The following is a 16,992-nucleotide window of genomic DNA, read 5'->3' as shown; positions in this document are numbered from 1 at the left end:
CTAACAGGTGTGAGGTGATACCTCATGGTAGTTTTGATTTGCATTTCTCTAATAATTAGTGATGTCGAGAAGCTTTTCATGTGCGTCTTGTCCATCTCTGCATCTTCTTTGAAGAAATGTCTATTTAGATCTTCTACCCATTTTTCTATTGGGTTGTTTGTTTCTTTAATATTAAGCTGCATGAGCTCTTTATATATATTGGAGATTAAACCTTTGTCCATTGATTTCTTTGCAAATATTTTCTCCCATTCTGAGGGTTGCCTTTTTCCATTCCCGTATTTTAGCAAAAAAAAATAAAGAAAGAAAAGGAAGCAGAACAGAGATGTGCGTAAAATATGCCTCTTGAAACTGTTGTTTTGAAATATGGACGTCTTTTAAAATTTTGGGTCGATATACGAACCCAGGATTTGTTTTCAGGGCAGGTGTCATTTACAGGCCTGCAATTATCTTGAATATCAACTGACCATTAGCGCTGGGCTTACAGCTGCTGTTGTGTGAAACGGCCACAAGGTGGCAGCAGTTCTCCTTTACCAAATCTGGTTACTAGGGCCACAGAGCCTCAGTGGAAGTCGTATTCTAGGTTGTAATTTCGAATGGAATGTGCCAGGAAAAAGCCCCTTAAGTTTGTCTCACGACTTCTTGTTCGTTTTTTAAATTTAATTTTTATTTTTTATCACAGCAAGTTTGATTACAATGTTTGGCTTGTTGTAGGTGTGCAAGATGTGGTTCTTTTGCACATATACATATGTCTGTTCTTCCTGGGACCCTTTTCCCATGTACGTTATGACAGAATGTTGAGTAGTCTTCTCTTGGTATTCCGTAGGTGTTTGGTCATTCTATATTTCACCTGTGTTTGTATATGTCTGTTAACCCCAATATCCTAATATATCCAATCCTCACACCTTTCCAGTGGTGAACCATAAGTTTGTTTAATGAATCTGTGATTGCCCTTCTCTGTGGAAATATCTTCACTGGTATCAATTTTTAGGTAACACCTATAAGTGATATCATATGATATGTGTCTTTCTCTTTCTGACTTACTACAAGTCACGTGATTACCTCTAGACTCATCTACGGTGCTGCAAATGGCATTGTGTCCTTTTTTTCCTGGGCTAATATTCTGTCTGTACATGTACCAGTTCGTCTTTGTCCAGTCATCTGTTGAGGGACTTTTTGGTTGCTTCCATGTCATGGCTACTGCAATGCTGCGGCAATGCACATTTGCCTGCCTGTGTCTTTCCAATTCTGTCTTCTTAGGGTCTAGGCCCAGGAGTGGGCCTGCTGTATCATATGGTAGCAAAATGTTTACCTTCTGGAAGACCCTCCATTCTGTTCTCATTACTGGCTCTTACCAGGTTACGTCCCACTTAAAGTTGAGGTTATGGTCTTCTGCGCGACACCTTCAGCGTTTATTGTTTGTAGTATTTTTGCTGATGTTTATTCTGACTAGTGTGAGCTGACACCACTTTGTGGTTGGATTTTCATGCGTCTCATAATCCCTTGAAATGGAGCTTTCTCACATGTCCTTATGTTCCTCAAACTGTGAGTACAGCTTACCTCTTCAAATTGTTTTCATGAAGTATGTGTGACATTTAGAAATATTTTGGCCATTACCTCCCTCAAGACATTTTGAGGTCAGGTTTCATTTACAGCCCTCCAGTACTGGTGCATATGAAGCGACCCTTAGCACAGGTTTTAAAGCTGCTGTTGCAGGTAACGGCCAGAGGGTGTCAGCATTTCTGCTTTTCCCAATCTGGTAACTAGGGAAACAGACCATCCCGGCAGTGGTGTTCTTCGGTTATATATTAGAGTGGAATGTGCCCCCAAAAGCTGATGTCTCCTTACTTATGTTTGCTTTATGTATTGAATTTATAGTTTTCTGATTGGAGTCATATTCCACTGTGTACATGGACCACTTCTTCTTTGTGCATTCCTCTGTTGATGGACATTTTCGTAGCTTCCAAGTATTGGCTATGTTAAATATTGCTTTAGTGCAGGATTACCAGCCTGTGTCTTTTCTTTTTGGCTGTACATGGGCCTCTCACTGCCGTGGACCCTCCCATTGCACAGCACAGGCTCCGGACATGCAGGCCCAGCAGCCATAGCTCACGGGACCGGCCGCTCCACAGCATGTGGCATCTTCCTGAACCGGGGCATGAACCCGTGTCCCCTGCATTGGCAGGCAGACTCTGAACCACTGCGCCACCAGTGACGCCCAGCCAGTGTCTTTTTGATTCTCATCCCCTCAGGCGATAGGCCCAGCAGCGGGTATGCTTGATTGAATGGTAGCTCAGTATTTACCTTTCCAAGGCACCTCATTTTTGTTTTCATTACTGGCTCTTACAATGTCCCACGTTGAACCAAGGGTAGGCATTTCTCCAAAACCCCTTCAGCCTTTATTGTTTGCAGAATTTTTGCTGCTGGGCATTCTGACTGGTGTGAGCTGATAGGTTTTTGTCATTTGGATTTGCATATCTTTAATTAGTCCTAATGTTCAGCCTTTTCCCATGCCTTTTTAAATTTCTTGTACAGAAAAACAGAAAAAAACAGAGAGTGCAATTAACCTCTTGAAATAGTCTTCTTGGATGGTTGCCCTCTTTTGAATTTTTTGGTCAATTTTCGACCCCAGGATTGTTTTTGAGGGCAGGTGTCATTCACAGGCCTGCAATGAGTGTGAATATTTAGTGACCATTAGCACTGGGTTTAAAGCTGCTGTTGTTGGAAATGGACACAAGGTGGCGGTATTTCTCCATTCCCACATCTAGTTACTAGGGCAGCAGAGCCTTTCTGGGACCAATGGAATACAGAAGAAGGCATCATTGAAGTCTAATACAGAAAACCATGTCCTGGTGGATGGTAGAATGGCCAGCAGGGTGTAGGAATTAGGGACTACTGGATGTATATCCTCAGTGACTTCACTGACTGTCCTGATATCCTTTACCACGTCCCCAGCAGCCCACGGGGCTGACGTGGTCAGGGCAATGCCAGGTTATGGAGCTCACCTGCGCAACTACCCAGCAGCCCATGGGGCTCTCGTGGTCAGGCCCCTCCCAGGATATGGGGCTCACCTGGGCAGGTCCCCAGCAGACCACAGGGCTCTCATGGTCAGGCTACTCCCAGGTTATGGAGCTCACCTGTGCAACTACCCAGCAGCCCATGGGGCTCTCATGATCAGGCCCCTCCCAGGATACGTAGCTCCCGTGGGCAGGTAGGACAGCAGGGCCGGGAACACAGGAATCGTGCACGTAGCCCTCATTTCAGAGCACCCCAGATGGCCTGTCTCTCAGAGCTGACACAGAGCACGTCAGAGCAGGACTTGAACTAACAAACAGCATCTCCGACAGGTCTGTGACCCTGGGCGTCACTCTGTGCGGCCTCCCTCTGCCTGGTCTTCCAGAGACTTCCACTGCAGACGGGGACCAGGCCTCTGTCTCCACCCATCACCCCTCCTCTCCCTGACTCCTGGGTTCCTCTCATTAAGAGAGTGTCTTCTTGAAGTTGTCTCCCACTCATGGGCCCTATAAAATGATTAGAAAACAAGCCAGAGCTGCAGCCCCTTGTCTATCCTGACTCTTAGGAGCCCACACCTGTTCCTTGGACCTGGCCGGTTCAGCGAGGTCCGTTTTCTGCAGTGTGAGCCCCTGAGGTTTGAGGATTGGCTGAGCTGGGCAGCCTGACCCTGCCGGCCAGCCCTGCCCAGGTGTGCCTGTGTTGAGGCCAATATAAACACCACTCCAGGCAGCAAGAGGCACTGCAGGTATGCCTGACGCCATATTCTCTGCCCCGTCAGCAGTCTCGGGGCTGTGCTGGTGGGAGGGTGGGAGGGGCCACGGCTTTGTGGGTGGTCCGGTGTGAGTGGGGCTCTGCTGGAGATTCTGCAGGAGTTGCCAGGCTGCCACCTGCTAAAGAAGAGGATGTGTCACCCTTACCTTCGGCTGGAATTTCTCCCCGGGCAGAGGTGAGGAAGGAAAAAAGCAGTGGGGGCCGGGACAGGAGGGGTATCTCAGGCAGGAAAATGGAAAGCTTCCAGAAGAGCGCCCGGGCTCAGGAGCATCCTGGCTGGCCTGCAGGCACCAAGTCGGCCTGCGTGCTGTCGCTGGTGTGGCTCCACGGCCCTTCCTCTAGGCTTTCAAGTCCTTGTACATATTCAGGTGTTTTACCTGGGAAGGGTGGGAACAGTTCAGCAGCAGCTGACCTGGGGCTCCCCTCACGTTTACGCTCAGACGCCTCGGCACGGTCCCCCAGGTTTGCAATGAGGTCGCTTCTTGCGGGGGGCCTGCTGGCTGCATGGGAGATGATTCCCCACCTCTGACCAACTTCAGAATTGTTTACCACTGGAGCAAGTGCCCTGATAGCGTTTTCCTCTGTATAACTGGTGGCTTCTGTTTTTTTTTTTTTTTCTTTTTTGGTTCAAGGTAGATTTTATTTCTCTTTTATGTATTTATAGATATAAGCATGGAAATAATTCATTCCTATAAATACATCTGTGTGAAGGGAAGAACATTTTTCTGTTTTATTTTTCAATTTTATTTATTTTTGGAAATTTTGAAATGTTATTTATTTTTTTATACAGCAGGTTATTATTAGTTATCTATTTTATACATATACATGTATACAGGTCAATCCCAATCTCCCAACTCACCCCACCACCACCACCCCATGGATTCCCCCCGTTGGTGTCCATACGTTTGTTCTCTACCTCTGTGTCTCTATTTCTGCCCTGCAAACCGGTTCATCTGTATCATTTTTCTAGGTTCCACATATATGCATTAATAAACAATATTTGTTTTTCTCTTTCTGACTTACTTCACTCTGTAGGACAGTCTCTAGATCCATCGACGTCTCTACAAATGACCCAGTTTCATTCCTTTTTATGGCTGAGTAATATTCCATTTTATCTATGTGCCACATCTTTATCCTTTCGTCTGTCTGTGGGCATTTAGGTTGCTTCCATTACGTGGTTATTGTAAATAGTGCTGCAGTGAACATTGTGGTGAATGTGTCTTTTGGATTTATGGTTTTCTCTGGGTATATGCCCAGAAGTGGGATTGCTGGATCATATGGTAATTCTATTTTTAGATTTTTAAGGAACCTCCATACTGTTCTCCATAGTGACTGTATCAATTTACATTCCCACCAATGGTGGAAGAGGGTACCTTTTGTCCACACCCTCCCCAGCATTTGTTGTTTGTAGATCTTCTGATGATGCCCATTCTAACAGGTGTGAGGTGATACCTCATGGTAGTTTTGATTTGCATTTCTCTAATAATTAGTGATGTCGAGCAGCTTTTCATGTGCGTCTTGTCCATCTCTGCATCTTCTTTGAAGAAATGTCTATTTAGATCTTCTACCCATTTTTCTATTGGGTTGTTTGTTTCTTTAATATTAAGCTGCATGAGCTCTTTATATATATTGGAGATTAAACCTTTGTCCATTGATTTCTTTGCAAATACTTTCTCCCATTCTGAGGGTTGCCTTTTTCCATTCCCGTATTTTAGCAAAAAAAAAAATAAAGAAAGAAAAGGAAGCAGAACAGAGATGTGCGTAAAATATGCCTCTTGAAACTGTTGTTTTGAAATATGGACGTCTTTTAAAATTTTGGGTCGATATGCGAACCCAGGATTTGTTTTCAGGGCAGGTGTCATTTACAGGCCTGCAATTATCTTGAATATCAACTGACCTTTAGCGCTGGGCTTACAGCTGCTGTTGTGTGAAACGGCCACAAGGTGGCAGCAGTTCTCCTTTACCAAATCTGGTTACTAGGGCCACAGAGCCTCAGTGGAAGTCGTGTTCTAGGTTGTAATTTCGAATGGAATGTGCCAGGAAAAAGCCCCTTAAGTTTGTCTCACGACTTCTTGTTCGTTTTTTAAATTTAATTTTTATTTTTTATCACAGCAAGTTTGATTACAATGTTTGGCTTGTTGTAGGTGTGCAAGATGTGGTTCTTTTGCACATATACATATGTCTGTTCTTCCTGGGACCCTTTTCCCATGTACGTTATGACAGAATGTTGAGTAGTCTTCTCTTGGTATTCCGTAGGTGTTTGGTCATTCTATATTTCACCTGTGTTTGTATATGTCTGTTAACCCCAATATCCTAATATATCCAATCCTCACACCTTTCCAGTGGTGAACCATAAGTTTGTTTAATGAATCTGTGATTGCCCTTCTCTGTGGAAATATCTTCACTGGTATCAATTTTTAGGTAACACCTATAAGTGATATCATATGATATGTGTCTTTCTCTTTCTGACTTACTACAAGTCACGTGATTACCTCTAGACTCATCTACGGTGCTGCAAATGGCATTGTGTCCTTTTTTTCCTGGGCTAATATTCTGTCTGTACATGTACCAGTTCGTCTTTGTCCAGTCATCTGTTGAGGGACTTTTTGGTTGCTTCCATGTCATGGCTACTGCAATGCTGCGGCAATGCACATTTGCCTGCCTGTGTCTTTCCAATTCTGTCTTCTTAGGGTCTAGGCCCAGGAGTGGGCCTGCTGTATCATATGGTAGCAAAATGTTTACCTTCTAGAAGACCCTCCATTCTGTTCTCATTACTGGCTCTTACCAGGTTACGTCCCACTTAAAGTTGAGGTTATGGTCTTCTCCACGACACCTTCAGCGTTTATTGTTTGTAGTATTTTTGCTGATGTTTATTCTGACTAGTGTGAGCTGACACCACTTTGTGGTTGGATTTTCATGCGTCTCATAATCCCTTGAAATGGAGCTTTCTCACATGTCCTTATGTTCCTCAAACTGTGAGTACAGCTTACCTCTTCAAATTGTTTTCATGAAGTATGTGTGACATTTAGAAATATTTTGGCCATTACCTCCCTCAAGACATTTTGAGGTCAGGTTTCATTTACAGCCCTCCAGTACTGGTGCATATGAAGTGACCCTTAGCACAGGTTTTAAAGCTGCTGTTGCAGGTAACGGCCCGAGGGTGGCAGCATTTCTGCTTTTCCCAATCTGGTAACTAGGGAAACAGACCATCCCGGCAGTGGTGTTCTTCGGTTATATATTAGAGTGGAATGTGCCCCCAAAAGCTGATGTCTCCTTACTTATGTTTGCTTTATGTATTGAATTTATAGTTTTCTGATTGGAGTCATATTCCACTGTGTACATGGACCACTTCTTCTTTGTGCATTCCTCTGTTGATGGACATTTTCGTAGCTTCCAAGTATTGGCTATGTTAAATATTGCTGTAGTGCAGGATTACCAGCCTGTGTCTTTTCTTTTTGGCTGTACGTGGGCCTCTCATTGCCGTGGACCCTCCCATTGCACAGCACAGGCTCCGGACATGCAGGCCCAGCAGCCATAGCTCACGGGACCGGCCGCTCCACAGCATGTGGCATCTTCCTGAACCGGGGCATGAACCCGTGTCCCCTGCATTGGCAGGCGGACTCTGAACCACTGCGCCACCAGTGACGCCCAGCCAGTGTCTTTTTGATTCTCATCCCCTCAGGCGATAGGCCCAGCAGCGGGTATGCTTGATTGAATGGTAGCTCAGTATTTACCTTTCCAAGGCACCTCATTTTTGTTTTCATTACTGGCTCTTACAATGTCCCACGTTGAACCAAGGGTAGGCATTTCTCCAAAACCCCTTCAGCCTTTATTGTTTGCAGAATTTTTGCTGCTGGGCATTCTGACTGGTGTGAGCTGATAGGTTTTTGTCATTTGGATTTGCATATCTTTAATTATTCCTAATGTTCAGCCTTTTCCCATGCCTTTTTAAATTTCTTGTACAGAAAAACAGAAAAAAACAGAGAGTGCAATTAACCTCTTGAAATAGTCTTCTTGGATGGTTGCCCTCTTTTGAATTTTTTGGTCAATTTTCGACCCCAGGATTGTTTTAGAGGGCAGGTGTCATTCACAGGCCTGCAATGAGTGTGAATATTTAGTGACCATTAGCACTGGGTTTAAAGCTGCTGTTGTTGGAAATGGACACAAGGTGGCGGTATTTCTCCATTCCCACATCTAGTTACTAGGGCAGCAGAGCCTTTCTGGGACCAATGGAATACAGAAGAAGGCATCATTGAAGTCTAATACAGAAAACCATGTCCTGGTGAATGGTAGAATGGCCAGCAGGGTGTAGGAATTAGGGACTACTGGATGTATATCCTCAGTGACTTCACTGACTGTCCTGATATCCTTTACCACGTCCCCAGCAGCCCACGGGGCTGACGTGGTCAGGGCAATGCCAGGTTATGGAGCTCACCTGCGCAACTACCCAGCAGCCCATGGGGCTCTCGTGGTCAGGCCCCTCCCAGGATATGGGGCTCACCTGGGCAGGTCCCCAGCAGACCACAGGGCTCTCATGGTCAGGCTACTCCCAGGTTATGGAGCTCACCTGTGCAACTACCCAGCAGCCCATGGGGCTCTCATGATCAGGCCCCTCCCAGGATACGTAGCTCCCGTGGGCAGGTAGGACAGCAGGGCCGGGAACACAGGAATCGTGCACGTAGCCCTCATTTCAGAGCACCCCAGATGGCCTGTCTCTCAGAGCTGACACAGAGCACGTCAGAGCAGGACTTGAACTAACAAACAGCATCTCCGACAGGTCTGTGACCCTGGGCGTCACTCTGTGCGGCCTCCCTCTGCCTGGTCTTCCAGAGACTTCCACTGCAGACGGGGACCAGGCCTCTGTCTCCACCCATCACCCCTCCTCTCCCTGACTCCTGGGTTCCTCTCATTAAGAGAGTGTCTTCTTGAAGTTGTCTCCCACTCATGGGCCCGATAAAATGATTAGAAAACAAGCCAGAGCTGCAGTCCCTTGTCTATCCTGACTCTTAGGAGCCCACACCTGTTCCTTGGACCTGGCCAGTTCAGCGAGGTCCGTTTTCTGCAGTGTGAGCCCCTGAGGTTTGAGGATTGGCTGAGCTGGGCAGCCTGACCCTGCCGGCCAGCCCTGCCCAGGTGTGCCTGTGTTGAGGTCAATATAAACACCACTCCAGGCAGCAAGAGGCACTGCAGGTATGCCTGACGCCATATTCTCTGCCCCGTCAGCAGTCTCGGGGCTGTGCTGGTGGGAGGGTGGGAGGGGCCACGGCTTTGTGGGTGGTCCGGTGTGAGTGGGGCTCTGCTGGAGATTCTGCAGGAGTTGCCAGGCTGCCACCTGCTAAAGAAGAGGATGTGTCACCCATACCTTCGGCTGGAATTTCTCCCCGGGCAGAGGTGAGGAAGGAAAAAAGCAGTGGGGGCCGGGACAGGAGGGGTATCTCAGGCAGGAAAATGGAAAGCTTCCAGAAGAGCGCCCGGGCTCAGGAGCATCCTGGCTGGCCTGCAGGCACCAAGTCGGCCTGCGTGCTGTCGCTGGTGTGGCTCCACGGCCCTTCCTCTAGGCTTTCAAGTCCTTGTACATATTCAGGTGTTTTACCTGGGAAGGGTGGGAACAGTTCAGCAGCAGCTGACCTGGGGCTCCCCTCACGTTTAGTCTCAGACGCCTCGGCACGGTCCCCCAGGTTTGCAATGAGGTCGCTTCTTGCGGGGGGCCTGCTGGCTGCATGGGAGATGATTCCCCACCTCTGACCAACTTCAGAATTGTTTACCACTGGAGCAAGTGCCCTGATAGCGTTTTCCTCTGTATAACTGGTGGCTTCTGTTTTTTTTTTTTTCTTTTTTGGTTCAAGGTAGATTTTATTTCTCTTTTATGTATTTATAGATATAAGCATGGAAATAATTCATTCCTATAAATACATCTGTGTGAAGGGAAGAACATTTTTCTGTTTTATTTTTCAATTTTATTTATTTTTGGAAATTTTGAAATGTTATTTATTTTTTTATACAGCAGGTTATTATTAGTTATCTCTTTTATACATATACATGTATACAGGTCAATCCCAATCTCCCAACTCACCCCACCACCACCACCCCATGGATTCCCCCCCTTGGTGTCCATACGTTTGTTCTCTACCTCTGTGTCTCTATTTCTGCCCTGCAAACCGGTTCATCTGTATCATTTTTCTAGGTTCCACATATATGCATTAATAAACAATATTTGTTTTTCTCTTTCTGACTTACTTCACTCTGTAGGACAGTCTCTAGATCCATCGACGTCTCTACAAATGACCCAGTTTCATTCCTTTGTATGGCTGAGTAATATTCCATTTTATCTATGTGCCACATCTTTATCCTTTCGTCTGTCTGTGGGCATTTAGGTTGCTTCCATTACGTGGTTATTGTAAATAGTGCTGCAGTGAACATTGTGGTGAATGTGTCTTTTGGATTTATGGTTTTCTCTGGGTATATGCCCAGAAGTGGGATTGCTGGATCATATGGTAATTCTATTTTTAGATTTTTAAGGAACCTCCATACTGTTCTCCATAGTGACTGTATCAATTTACATTCCCACCAATGGTGGAAGAGGGTACCTTTTGTCCACACCCTCCCCAGCATTTGTTGTTTGTAGATCTTCTGATGATGCCCATTCTAACAGGTGTGAGGTGATACCTCATGGTAGTTTTGATTTGCATTTCTCTAATAATTAGTGATGTCGAGCAGCTTTTCATGTGCGTCTTGTCCATCTCTGCATCTTCTTTGAAGAAATGTCTATTTAGATCTTCTACCCATTTTTCTATTGGGTTGTTTGTTTCTTTAATATTAAGCTGCATGAGCTCTTTATATATATTGGAGATTAAACCTTTGTCCATTGATTTCTTTGCAAATACTTTCTCCCATTCTGAGGGTTGCCTTTTTCCATTCCCGTATTTTAGCAAAAAAAAAAATAAAGAAAGAAAAGGAAGCAGAACAGAGATGTGCGTAAAATATGCCTCTTGAAACTGTTGTTTTGAAATATGGACGTCTTTTAAAATTTTGGGTCGATATGCGAACCCAGGATTTGTTTTCAGGGCAGGTGTCATTTACAGGCCTGCAATTATCTTGAATATCAACTGACCATTAGCGCTGGGCTTACAGCTGCTGTTGTGTGAAACGGCCACAAGGTGGCAGCAGTTCTCCTTTACCAAATCTGGTTACTAGGGCCACAGAGCCTCAGTGGAAGTCGTGTTCTAGGTTGTAATTTCGAATGGAATGTGCCAGGAAAAAGCCCCTTAAGTTTGTCTCACGACTTCTTGTTCGTTTTTTAAATTTAATTTTTATTTTTTATCACAGCAAGTTTGATTACAATGTTTGGCTTGTTGTAGGTGTGCAAGATGTGGTTCTTTTGCACATATACATATGTCTGTTCTTCCTGGGACCCTTTTCCCATGTACGTTATGACAGAATGTTGAGTAGTCTTCTCTTGGTATTCCGTAGGTGTTTGGTGATTCTATATTTCACCTGTGTTTGTATATGTCTGTTAACCCCAATATCCTAATATATCCAATCCTCACACCTTTCCAGTGGTGAACCATAAGTTTGTTTAATGAATCTGTGATTGCCCTTCTCTGTGGAAATATCTTCACTGGTATCAATTTTTAGGTAACACCTATAAGTGATATCATATGATATGTGTCTTTCTCTTTCTGACTTACTACAAGTCACGTGATTACCTCTAGACTCATCTACGGTGCTGCAAATGGCATTGTGTCCTTTTTTTCCTGGGCTGATATTCTGTCTGTACATGTACCAGTTCGTCTTTGTCCAGTCATCTGTTGAGGGACTTTTTGGTTGCTTCCATGTCATGGCTACTGCAATGCTGCGGCAATACACATTTGCCTGCCTGTGTCTTTCCAATTCTGTCTTCTTAGGGTCTAGGCCCAGGAGTGGGCCTGCTGTATCATATGGTAGCAAAATGTTTACCTTCTAGAAGACCCTCCATTCTGTTCTCATTACTGGCTCTTACCAGGTTACGTCCCACTTAAAGTTGAGGTTATGGTCTTCTCCACGACACCTTCAGCGTTTATTGTTTGTAGTATTTTTGCTGATGTTTATTCTGACTAGTGTGAGCTGACACCACTTTGTGGTTGGATTTTCATGCGTCTCATAATCCCTTGAAATTGAGCTTTCTCACATGTCCTTATGTTCCTCAAACTGTGAGTACAGCTTACCTCTTCAAATTGTTTTCATGAAGTATGTGTGACATTTAGAAATATTTTGGCCATTACCTCCCTCAAGACATTTTGAGGTCAGGTTTCATTTACAGCCCTCCAGTACTGGTGCATATGAAGTGACCCTTAGCACAGGTTTTAAAGCTGCTGTTGCAGGTAACGGCCCGAGGGTGGCAGCATTTCTGCTTTTCCCAATCTGGTAACTAGGGAAACAGACCATCCCGGCAGTGGTGTTCTTCGGTTATATATTAGAGTGGAATGTGCCCCCAAAAGCTGATGTCTCCTTACTTATGTTTGCTTTATGTATTGAATTTATAGTTTTCTGATTGGAGTCATATTCCACTGTGTACATGGACCACTTCTTCTTTGTGCATTCCTCTGTTGATGGACATTTTCGTAGCTTCCAAGTATTGGCTATGTTAAATATTGCTGTAGTGCAGGATTACCAGCCTGTGTCTTTTCTTTTTGGCTGTACGTGGGCCTCTCATTGCCGTGGACCCTCCCATTGCACAGCACAGGCTCCGGACATGCAGGCCCAGCAGCCATAGCTCACGGGACCGGCCGCTCCACAGCATGTGGCATCTTCCTGAACCGGGGCATGAACCCGTGTCCCCTGCATTGGCAGGCGGACTCTGAACCACTGCGCCACCAGTGACGCCCAGCCAGTGTCTTTTTGATTCTCATCCCCTCAGGCGATAGGCCCAGCAGCGGGTATGCTTGATTGAATGGTAGCTCAGTATTTACCTTTCCAAGGCACCTCATTTTTGTTTTCATTACTGGCTCTTACAATGTCCCACGTTGAACCAAGGGTAGGCATTTCTCCAAAACCCCTTCAGCCTTTATTGTTTGCAGAATTTTTGCTGCTGGGCATTCTGACTGGTGTGAGCTGATAGGTTTTTGTCATTTGGATTTGCATATCTTTAATTATTCCTAATGTTCAGCCTTTTCCCATGCCTTTTTAAATTTCTTGTACAGAAAAACAGAAAAAAACAGAGAGTGCAATTAACCTCTTGAAATAGTCTTCTTGGATGGTTGCCCTCTTTTGAATTTTTTGGTCAATTTTCGACCCCAGGATTGTTTTTGAGGGCAGGTGTCATTCACAGGCCTGCAATGAGTGTGAATATTTAGTGACCATTAGCACTGGGTTTAAAGCTGCTGTTGTTGGAAATGGCCACAAGGTGGCGGTATTTCTCCATTCCCACATCTAGTTACTAGGGCAGCAGAGCCTTTCTGGGACCAATGGAATACAGAAGAAGGCATCATTGAAGTCTAATACAGAAAACCATGTCCTGGTGAATGGTAGAATGGCCAGCAGGGTGTAGGAATTAGGGACTACTGGATGTATATCCTCAGTGACTTCACTGACTGTCCTGATATCCTTTACCACGTCCCCAGCAGCCCACGGGGCTGACGTGGTCAGGGCAATGCCAGGTTATGGAGCTCACCTGCGCAACTACCCAGCAGCCCATGGGGCTCTCGTGGTCAGGCCCCTCCCAGGATATGGGGCTCACCTGGGCAGGTCCCCAGCAGACCACAGGGCTCTCATGGTCAGGCTACTCCCAGGTTATGGAGCTCACCTGTGCAACTACCCAGCAGCCCATGGGGCTCTCATGATCAGGCCCCTCCCAGGATACGTAGCTCCCGTGGGCAGGTAGGACAGCAGGGCCGGGAACACAGGAATCGTGCACGTAGCCCTCATTTCAGAGCACCCCAGATGGCCTGTCTCTCAGAGCTGACACAGAGCACGTCAGAGCAGGACTTGAACTAACAAACAGCATCTCCGACAGGTCTGTGACCCTGGGCGTCACTCTGTGCGGCCTCCCTCTGCCTGGTCTTCCAGAGACTTCCACTGCAGACGGGGACCAGGCCTCTGTCTCCACCCATCACCCCTCCTCTCCCTGACTCCTGGGTTCCTCTCATTAAGAGAGTGTCTTCTTGAAGTTGTCTCCCACTCATGGGCCCGATAAAATGATTAGAAAACAAGCCAGAGCTGCAGCCCCTTGTCTATCCTGACTCTTAGGAGCCCACACCTGTTCCTTGGACCTGGCCAGTTCAGCGAGGTCCGTTTTCTGCAGTGTGAGCCCCTGAGGTTTGAGGATTGGCTGAGCTGGGCAGCCTGACCCTGCCGGCCAGCCCTGCCCAGGTGTGCCTGTGTTGAGGTCAATATAAACACCACTCCAGGCAGCAAGAGGCACTGCAGGTATGCCTGACGCCATATTCTCTGCCCCGTCAGCAGTCTCGGGGCTGTGCTGGTGGGAGGGTGGGAGGGGCCACGGCTTTGTGGGTGGTCCGGTGTGAGTGGGGCTCTGCTGGAGATTCTGCAGGAGTTGCCAGGCTGCCACCTGCTAAAGAAGAGGATGTGTCACCCATACCTTCGGCTGGAATTTCTCCCCGGGCAGAGGTGAGGAAGGAAAAAAGCAGTGGGGGCCGGGACAGGAGGGGTATCTCAGGCAGGAAAATGGAAAGCTTCCAGAAGAGCGCCCGGGCTCAGGAGCATCCTGGCTGGCCTGCAGGCACCAAGTCGGCCTGCGTGCTGTCGCTGGTGTGGCTCCACGGCCCTTCCTCTAGGCTTTCAAGTCCTTGTACATATTCAGGTGTTTTACCTGGGAAGGGTGGGAACAGTTCAGCAGCAGCTGACCTGGGGCTCCCCTCACGTTTAGTCTCAGACGCCTCGGCACGGTCCCCCAGGTTTGCAATGAGGTCGCTTCTTGCGGGGGGCCTGCTGGCTGCATGGGAGATGATTCCCCACCTCTGACCAACTTCAGAATTGTTTACCACTGGAGCAAGTGCCCTGATAGCGTTTTCCTCTGTATAACTGGTGGCTTCTGTTTATTTTTTTTTTCTTTTTTGGTTCAAGGTAGATTTTATTTCTCTTTTATGTATTTATAGATATAAGCATGGAAATAATTCATTCCTATAAATACATCTGTGTGAAGGGAAGAACATTTTTCTGTTTTATTTTTCAATTTTATTTATTTTTGGAAATTTTGAAATGTTATTTATTTTTTTATACAGCAGGTTATTATTAGTTATCTATTTTATACATATACATGTATACAGGTCAATCCCAATCTCCCAACTCACCCCACCACCACCACCCCATGGATTCCCCCCGTTGGTGTCCATACGTTTGTTCTCTACCTCTGTGTCTCTATTTCTGCCCTGCAAACCGGTTCATCTGTATCATTTTTCTAGGTTCCACATATATGCATTAATAAACAATATTTGTTTTTCTCTTTCTGACTTACTTCACTCTGTAGGACAGTCTCTAGATCCATCGACGTCTCTACAAATGACCCAGTTTCATTCCTTTGTATGGCTGAGTAATATTCCATTTTATCTATGTGCCACATCTTTATCCTTTCGTCTGTCTGTGGGCATTTAGGTTGCTTCCATTACGTGGTTATTGTAAATAGTGCTGCAGTGAACATTGTGGTGAATGTGTCTTTTGGATTTATGGTTTTCTCTGGGTATATGCCCAGAAGTGGGATTGCTGGATCATATGGTAATTCTATTTTTAGATTTTTAAGGAACCTCCATACTGTTCTCCATAGTGACTGTATCAATTTACATTCCCACCAATGGTGGAAGAGGGTACCTTTTGTCCACACCCTCCCCAGCATTTGTTGTTTGTAGATCTTCTGATGATGCCCATTCTAACAGGTGTGAGGTGATACCTCATGGTAGTTTTGATTTGCATTTCTCTAATAATTAGTGATGTCGAGAAGCTTTTCATGTGCGTCTTGTCCATCTCTGCATCTTCTTTGAAGAAATGTCTATTTAGATCTTCTACCCATTTTTCTATTGGGTTGTTTGTTTCTTTAATATTAAGCTGCATGAGCTCTTTATATATATTGGAGATTAAACCTTTGTCCATTGATTTCTTTGCAAATATTTTCTCCCATTCTGAGGGTTGCCTTTTTCCATTCCCGTATTTTAGCAAAAAAAATAAAGAAAGAAAAGGAAGCAGAACAGAGATGTGCGTAAAATATGCCTCTTGAAACTGTTGTTTTGAAATATGGACGTCTTTTAAAATTTTGGGTCGATATGCGAACCCAGGATTTGTTTTCAGGGCAGGTGTCATTTACAGGCCTGCAATTATCTTGAATATCAACTGACCATTAGCGCTGGGCTTACAGCTGCTGTTGTGTGAAACGGCCACAAGGTGGCAGCAGTTCTCCTTTACCAAATCTGGTTACTAGGGCCACAGAGCCTCAGTGGAAGTCGTGTTCTAGGTTGTAATTTCGAATGGAATGTGCCAGGAAAAAGCCCCTTAAGTTTGTCTCACGACTTCTTGTTCGTTTTTTAAATTTAATTTTTATTTTTTATCACAGCAAGTTTGATTACAATGTTTGGCTTGTTGTAGGTGTGCAAGATGTGGTTCTTTTGCACATATACATATGTCTGTTCTTCCTGGGACCCTTTTCCCATGTACGTTATGACAGAATGTTGAGTAGTCTTCTCTTGGTATTCCGTAGGTGTTTGGTGATTCTATATTTCACCTGTGTTTGTATATGTCTGTTAACCCCAATATCCTAATATATCCAATCCTCACACCTTTCCAGTGGTGAACCATAAGTTTGTTTAATGAATCTGTGATTGCCCTTCTCTGTGGAAATATCTTCACTGGTATCAATTTTTAGGTAACACCTATAAGTGATATCATATGATATGTGTCTTTCTCTTTCTGACTTACTACAAGTCACGTGATTACCTCTAGACTCATCTACGGTGCTGCAAATGGCATTGTGTCCTTTTTTTCCTGGGCTAATATTCTGTCTGTACATGTACCAGTTCGTCTTTGTCCAGTCATCTGTTGAGGGACTTTTTGGTTGCTTCCATGTCATGGCTACTTCAATGCTGCGGCAATGCACATTTGCCTGCCTGTGTCTTTCCAATTCTGTCTTCTTAGGGTCTAGGCCCAGGAGTGGGCCTGCTGTATCATATGGTAGCAAAATGTTTACCTTCTAGAAGACCCTCCATTCTGTTCTCATTACTGGCTCTT

The sequence above is a fragment of the Mesoplodon densirostris genome, chromosome 18 (assembly GCF_025265405.1).
Source record: "Mesoplodon densirostris isolate mMesDen1 chromosome 18, mMesDen1 primary haplotype, whole genome shotgun sequence".
Taxonomy (NCBI): domain Eukaryota; kingdom Metazoa; phylum Chordata; class Mammalia; order Artiodactyla; family Ziphiidae; genus Mesoplodon; species Mesoplodon densirostris.
Note: the sequence above shows the minus strand (reverse complement) of the source record.